Source organism: Stenella coeruleoalba (assembly GCF_951394435.1).
Source record: "Stenella coeruleoalba genome assembly, chromosome: 6".
NCBI classification, from domain to species: Eukaryota; Metazoa; Chordata; class Mammalia; order Artiodactyla; family Delphinidae; genus Stenella; species Stenella coeruleoalba.
In genome coordinates, this window is record NC_137151.1 from 107,260,408 (window position 1) to 107,268,124 (window position 7,717).

Here is a 7,717-nt window from a genome sequence, read left to right on the forward strand (position 1 = left end):
GAGTAACCTGTAAGGCAATCAGTTTTGAGTGGCGACTGGAGAAAGGACTTTGGAACAGGTCCAAGTCATAATCCAGGTTACTGCCTTCTCATCTATGACCTAGCAAATCCCAATAGATTGGAAGTGTTAGTGGTAGAGGTGCTCTGTGATGCTCTAAAAGAAGAGTCACATGCACTAAGGGTTTGGAGTTGGAGGCTTCTAACATCTCTTATCCATTTGAAAAGGAGCTCTTGTTTGCTACTGGTAGAATGCCTGAACACAGAACATAGAGTTTCTGTGCATGTGAAACTGCCCATCTGTTACCTGGTCCATAAAATTATAAATTGTATAAATTGTAAAATTATAAATGCACAGCAGCCTTCTAAAGGGGAATGTTCCCTTTGCTAGATTGTAGAGACTGAGTGGCAGAGTGACTTGGACTACAGCTTAAACCTGCTCCAGAGTCTAGACTTAACCAGCTGGGGTTGGAAAGAATAAGAATCAAAGATTGGTGACAGGAATGTTGCAAGGACAAATTTGTAGACAGTTCTTAGAATGAGTACAGAATTGATGACGTGTGTATCCCATGTAAATGCCTGCAAGAAAGCATCCATTATGGATGTTGTTTTCACTAAGCAGATAAATAACCCATTCTGTGGATGTCAGCAGTTTTCCCGTCACCACCTCAGTGCTTGCTCAGGAGGCCCATGACCAAAGCAATCATGATAGTGGCGACTGAGCCTGTGTATGAGCTCAGAAAGGTGGATCTCCCCTTACCAAGGATGACACTGTTGCCTCTGCTGAGTGGTGAACTGCAAGAGGCCAGTGCTGAGCTAAAGTGACACCATTCCCTAGGGGTGCCACTTGGCCAAGTGATTATATTAGATGCCTTCCATCATGCAAAGGATAGCAGTTTGTCTAATTAGGGATAGATGTGTATTACAGGTGTGGATTTGTCTTTCTTGCCTACAGCATGTCTGCCAGCATCAATGTTCATGGACTTGCAGAACGCCTAATTCCTCACTGTGATATCCCGTACAGTGATGTATGTAGTCTCTGACAGTGAAGGAAGTAAAGGAATTGCAGCAGTTGGCTCACACTCACGGAAATCTGTTGTTTTACCATGTGCCCCGTTATCCAGAGACAGCTTGCTCGATAGACTTAATGGTTTGCCAAAGGCTCAGTTATAGGATCAGCTGGGCGGTAACTTTCTGTGAGGTTAGGTACCGTTTTAGGAGATACAGTATATGCCTTAAACCTAATAGTATATGGTGCTTTCTCCCCCATAGGATGCACAGGTCAAGAAATCAAGGGATCAAAGTGGGACTTACACCACTGAGAATTATGCCAGTTGACCCACTGAAGGCGTTTTTTGTTTCCCTTGCTTTGTGACCTTGAATTTGATGAGTTTGGAGGTCTCAGTGCCTAAGGAAGAAATGCTTCTTCCAGGGAACACAATCTTGGTTCTATTTAAATTGAAATCTTGAGGCAATTCTTTGATCATTTTGGGTTCTTTATGCCACTGAAGCAACACGCAGAAAAGGGAGTCTCTCCAGATACATCATCTTTACCACCCAGCTCTGCTCCAGGAGATTCTCTGCCTTGTATGGGCTGTAGCAATGTGTTTTCTTGTTCTCTGGCTTCTGGTTAGGTTCAATGCATGGGAGGCACCAGCAGAAGACTTGGCAGATGAGAAGAAAGCAGAATCATGATGTTTATTTCCTCTGTTCCTCCTTGGCAGAGTTGGTTCAGGTAGACCTTCTACTGAAGGCTTCAGCTCTCTTAGGTGACTCTTTTCCTGTATTTACAGCTGCTCTTTCTGAGATTTAGTAACCACTCTCCCCTTATTCCTGAAGGCCTAGGGTGGTAATGACTCCCCATTGTTACTAGTCCTTGAAGGCTTCATCCATTGTTGACCTTAGTCCCTTTATTCAGCTCTCCTCAGTCACCCCATTTTAGTGTCCCATCTGTTTTCTGCTGGGACCCTGACCAAATCAGATGTTTCACAGAAACCTGTTTCGACATTTCTAGAGCTGAAATCATATTCTCCTCCAAATTCGTTCCCCATCTTTTGTGATCTCTGATTCCTTACTCTTTCTTATGTTCCATAATAAGACATTTTTGTCTCCCCAAATCTCTTCCTTTGAGCAACTTACCTTTTTCATTCCATTTGGTTATAGTGGGGCTACCAATAGCAGGATCCTTTCTCTTGGTCACATAATACAAACTGATATAATTGATCAAACAAATTATTCTTTTGGGAATTTATAAATTGGGCAGAGTCACACACAGAGAGAGGTCGTTAGCTGGAATTGAGTCTTTTAATGGAAATACCCTAAGAGACAGATCATGAATTTTTGCCTTTAAGATTCCCTGAAATTGCCCAGGTTCTTGCCTGGATATTAGCTCTTCCTTTGATTTGGTGAGATCCCAGTATGGAGTAAAACTCCTCCAGCAGGCTACCCACTGGGAGTAGAAGTGAGCAAGAAAAAAGTCCTCACTGGGACTGAAGATGAGTTCTGAATCATCTTAACCCATGATTGGATTTAGTTAATTTAGAATTCCTAGTGCCCTAGCTGCCTACAAGAAGCAAATGTAAATACTCTCTGGAAAAAGAAAAGATATTCTAAACTTCAATTATCTCTATACTTTTTAATATATGATATCTGGCACCCAAGTAAAAATAACCAAGTGTACAAGGAGACAAGATAGTTTGATTTTAAAAACCAAGAGAGGGGCTTCCCTGGTGGCGCAGTGCTTGAGAGTCTCCCTGCCGATGCAGGGGACACGGGTCTGTGCCCCGGTCTGGGCAGATCCCAATGCCGCGGAGCGGCTGGGCCCGTGAGCCGTGGCCGCTGAGCCTGCACGTCCGGAGCTTGTGCTCTGCAATGGGAGAGACCACAACAGTGAGAGGCCCACGTACGGCAAAAAATAAAAAAATTTTTTAAAAAAACCAAGAGAAACAATAAACAATGGAAACAGATCCAGAGAGTATCCAAATAATATCAGACATTGACTTTAAAATAACTACATAATATGAACAAGGTAATAAAAGACAAGACTAAGAATTTTATTACCAAAAAACACATAAAACAATTGTTGTAGTAAAAAATTTAGTAGCTAAAATTAGAATTCCATGGATGAATTTAACAGCAAATTACATGCAGATTAAGAGAGAATCTGTGGCTAGAAAGGGAAATCAGAAGAAAATATCCAGAAGCACAAAAAACAATGGAAAGGTATGAACAAGTGTAAGAAACATAGGAAATAAAGTGAAGAGTTCTAATAACAAGTGTGTAACGAGTTCCAGAAGGAGAAAGAGGAGGGATGATAATGGGTAAGAATTTTCCCAAATCAATAAAGAAATATCAAGCCACATATTCAAGAATCTCCCTGTAAGCCTTAGGCAAAATAAGTACAAAGAAAATCACACCTAAGAATATCAAAGTAGTATGAATACCAGAGACAAAAGGAGTATCTTAAAAGCAGCTAGTAGAAAAAAAGGAGCAGCACTAAGGCAGTCAACTTCTTAACAATAGACTCTGTAAGACAATAGATTTATATCTTCAAAGCTCTTCAAATTCTATACTCAGTGACCATATTCTTAAAACATGAAGGTGAAATAAAGACAATTTCAAACAAAACAATTTATTATCGCAGGTCCACCTATTGGACAGAAAGTAACTAATCTAAGACTTGAAAATGCAGGAAGTAATGAAAGTCAACAAAGGAGAAATAGGTAAGTACAAGTGAATATAGACTGTATAAATAGTAGCAATAATAAATTTGGGGGTAATACTAAAATGTATTATAGTAACAGCATATAGGTTGAGAAAGGGTAAATAGTGCTAAAATGTTCTAAGGTTCTTGGATTGGTCTGGAAGAGGTCAAACTACAAATCAAGTATATGTTGTAATCTCTGGTAATCATTAAAAGAATAGAAAATAATGTATAACAAATTAATGCAGTGGAAATAGAATTAAACGATCAGAAGGGGTAGGAAAAGAACTAGTAGGACAGTACGTAGTAAGATGGTAGATTTAAGCATATACATAAATACACACATGTGTATGTATTTATGTATCAGTAATAACGTTACATATAAACAGACTAAAGGCTTCAGTTAAAAGATAAAGATCGTCAAATTGGATTACATACACAAAATATAAAGATTAAAGAAAGACCTAAAGAATCAGATACACACTAAAAACATAAAGATACAGAAAGGTTTAAAGTAAAGGGATAAAAAAGGATATAACCTGAAAACACTAATCCATGAAACAAAAGCTGTATTAATATTTAACAAAGTGGACTTCAAGGCAGAAAAGCATTGCTAGAAACAAATAGGGACATTTATATTGTTAAACAGAAAAAATGTGTGCATGATTTTTTAGCATTTCTGGGCCATGATGAAGATAGGAAACACTAGATAAATAGGTGGGGATGGCTCTGAACATGTTCTTGAGGAGCACACTGAAGAATTAATAGAAGAATTTAGAGGAAATAAGGAGAACTGATAAATTCTACAAAGTCAATGCCAATGAACAAGAAGACCCAGCAAGCTGGAGTCATTAGAAGCTAGAAAACATGTTAATTAAATTCTATGAAGCAAAAAAAACTAAAAAATATCGAGAACTATTTCAGCAGCTCAAGATATAATAGTAATAGATGCTAATCATTAAAAGAAATTAACCTTTTTTTTTTTTTTTTTTGGTGGTACGCGGGCCTCTCCCGTTGCGGGACGCGCAGGCTCAGCGGCCATGGCTCACGGGCCTAGTCGCTCCGCAGCATGTGGGATCTTCCCGGACCGAGGCACGAACCCGTGTCTCCTGCATCGGCAGGCGGACTCTCAACCACTGCGCCATCAGGGAAGCCCAGAAATTAACCTTTTAAGTGGAACTAGAGCCATCTCTTTGTCTATGGTTTTGTTCTCTATTACTGAAGCCTGCTGCTGCATTTTCCTGGATTGACATTAAACATTGATGTATCTCTAGAAATGTCAGCAGGGGATAACAGAATAATCATTGTTGATTTTATAACACTATATTCACTATATGTTTTGTGCAGTGACTTTGGAAAACAACTTCCGTAAGGTATCATGGTATGGTCACTAGTTCTCTAGATGTTTTTGAAGATTTATATAGTGCACTTTGGCCTTGGAACCCAACGGATTTACATATATTCTTTGGAAACCTAATCTGTAAATCAAGAAAGTACTTATCTACAGATATTATTCATTCCTTCAGTAAATCAGAGATTTGACATCATGTATTGGCTGCAAGCATCATATATAACGCTAGGGGGTGATACAATATAACCACAAGGAAGGAACATAGCCTGGCAATGAAGTGTAAGGTTTGGAAGATTCATCTTGAGGGCGTATATAAAATGGTTAAGCGCTTGTGTAAAATTAAAGTTTAGTAAGTATTAAGTTATTTTTAAATTTCCATAATGTCATCATGTGACCAAGCAGACTAAGTAAAGAAAGAGACCAAAGGATTTAATAATTACAGGTCTTTTGGGACAAACAACCCACTAATGTATATTTAAGATGAACTTGGGTGTATTTTCTAGGGTTTGCTAGTTTGAAGAGAACATTTTAATTTAGTATTTTCATTTTGTTAATAATACTAAAAACTCTTTTTACCAGTTGTAAAAACAAAACTCTTCTGTAGTGATAATGCATTTAATTGAATAAGATTTTATTTATCAAGCATTTGTCAAACTTAGGGTGTTCAGGTCTCTAAACACATTTTCAGAGTCTTCAAGAATTTTTTTTTCCCTTTCAGAAGGTCAGTACAGGAGGAAAGTATTAAATAAATGCACTGTCAAAAACACTGGGCTTTCCAATTGAGTAACTAGAGCAATGAAGACACAAACCAGTGGGTGAACCTAAGTGGGAGCATGGCCCCCCAGAAGTAGGTCAAAAGATTACACTGACGCAGGGAGATGCCCTAATGGCGCTACCACTGGGCAGAGCCAACAGGTTGCTGAGTGGAGGTGTAGCTTGAAAGGGAGCCAGTAGGAGAGGGGCTTCTCTCTGTTGAGAGGGAGCTGTGTGTGTGTGAGTGTGTGTGCATGAGTGTGCACACATGCACATGAAATGATGTAATTTGTTAAAATTCAAAGGCCAGTATTACAGGGTTGATGTGGGTCTTCACTTCTCTTTCCTGATGTTCTTTTTTCTAAGTCTTTTCTCCTTCAAGCAGCTATTCCTTAACTCATCGACTCAAGGCTGTTCTGCTCACAAATTTCCCTGCTTTTGTTTTAAGTCGTGATTAGCAGCGGGAGGGTTTTATCAGGAATACCTAACACATGCGCCTTGTGGGGAGCCTGACTGTGTTCTAAGGGCTTGACCCGTATAAACTCATGTAGTCCTCACGACAGCCTGCACTGGCTGACTGTGGGACCATATTTTCCAACGCTCTTCATGACTTGACTCCTGTTTACCTTTCCAGTCTTATCTGTTTTCATGTTCTGTTTCCACTGTAAGCACCTAACTTGCTCCAGTTACTTGAACGCACTGTGCTTTAGGACCATAGCAAGTATTGACTCTGCTCTTTCTGTTGTCGATTCTCCTTTGCTCCTTCATTGTCACCCTTTCTCCTCACACCAGGCTCATGGGATGAGTACAATTGTTTCTTCCATTTTACAGACGAGGAAAAAGCTTAGGGAAGTTAAATGTTATGTTTAAGGTCACACACTTCAGAGAGAGGTGATAATGTGGAAAAAGGATGAACTTTGAACCTAAAAGTTCCGTTATCGAACTTTAACTCTGTTATTTTACTGGCTTCCACTTCAGAGAACATTTTCTTTTTACAGATAAAGAGACAGGTTTTTTGAGAGTGATATATTGTGAAGGATATTAGTGATGGGAGGGCCAACCTAGGCATGAGACAAAGGCATAAAATTAGGGAAGGAACAGCAGAATGGAAAGGAAAGAAAGTTTTCAAGAAATAACGATAACAAAGTGCAAACAGGACTCCACTGATTAAATTAGGGCACGAGCCCATTCTGCGCCCCAGGCTCAGGACCCTGGGCACTTTGTATCTGATACAGGAAGATGGGTGTAAAGAATGGACAGCAGAGGGAGCCCTGGATACGTTTTGCTCGTCAAGCCTGGCCTCAGAAGGACGAGAAAGTGCCGTTGTGTCTGGCGCTCCCTGCCCACGAGCTCATTTCTCCCCATTCTCGTCTTTACTCAGTGCCTGTGTATCAGAGTGCCTATGCAGTGCTAGTATTGTGCCTCTCCGACCGAGGCCCCGTGGGGGTTTCTGCTTTACTCCTCTTCACTAGATGGGGAAACTAAGCCTCAAAGGAGTTGACTCACTGCCCCTAGTTCAGTTACACAAGGTTAAGTCATTGAGTCACGATTTCACTGCTTAGGGCTCTGCGGTTCTAAAGTCTGTCCTCCTCATCCCAAAGTCACTTTTCTGTGCCCCTGAATCTTTTATGGGCCTGTATTCCCTCTCTGCAAATGCAATCCTGGGTACTAACAGGGTTAAAAAGGCATTCTCAGAGTAGCATAGTTGATTCATTTTAGCAGGGACATTTTAAAAACACAGTGCTTTAACTCAGAGGAGTTACCCCATACCCAGCAAGCCTGTAGGAGAGAAAAGAGGGGGGGCGGTGGCAATGGTGGCACCAAGGGTGTCGATTTGAGGGCGTTAAACTCTGCTCATAATTTCCATTTGCCTCCTCTCTTTCTTATAAACAACTGACATTATCTCACTCTTAT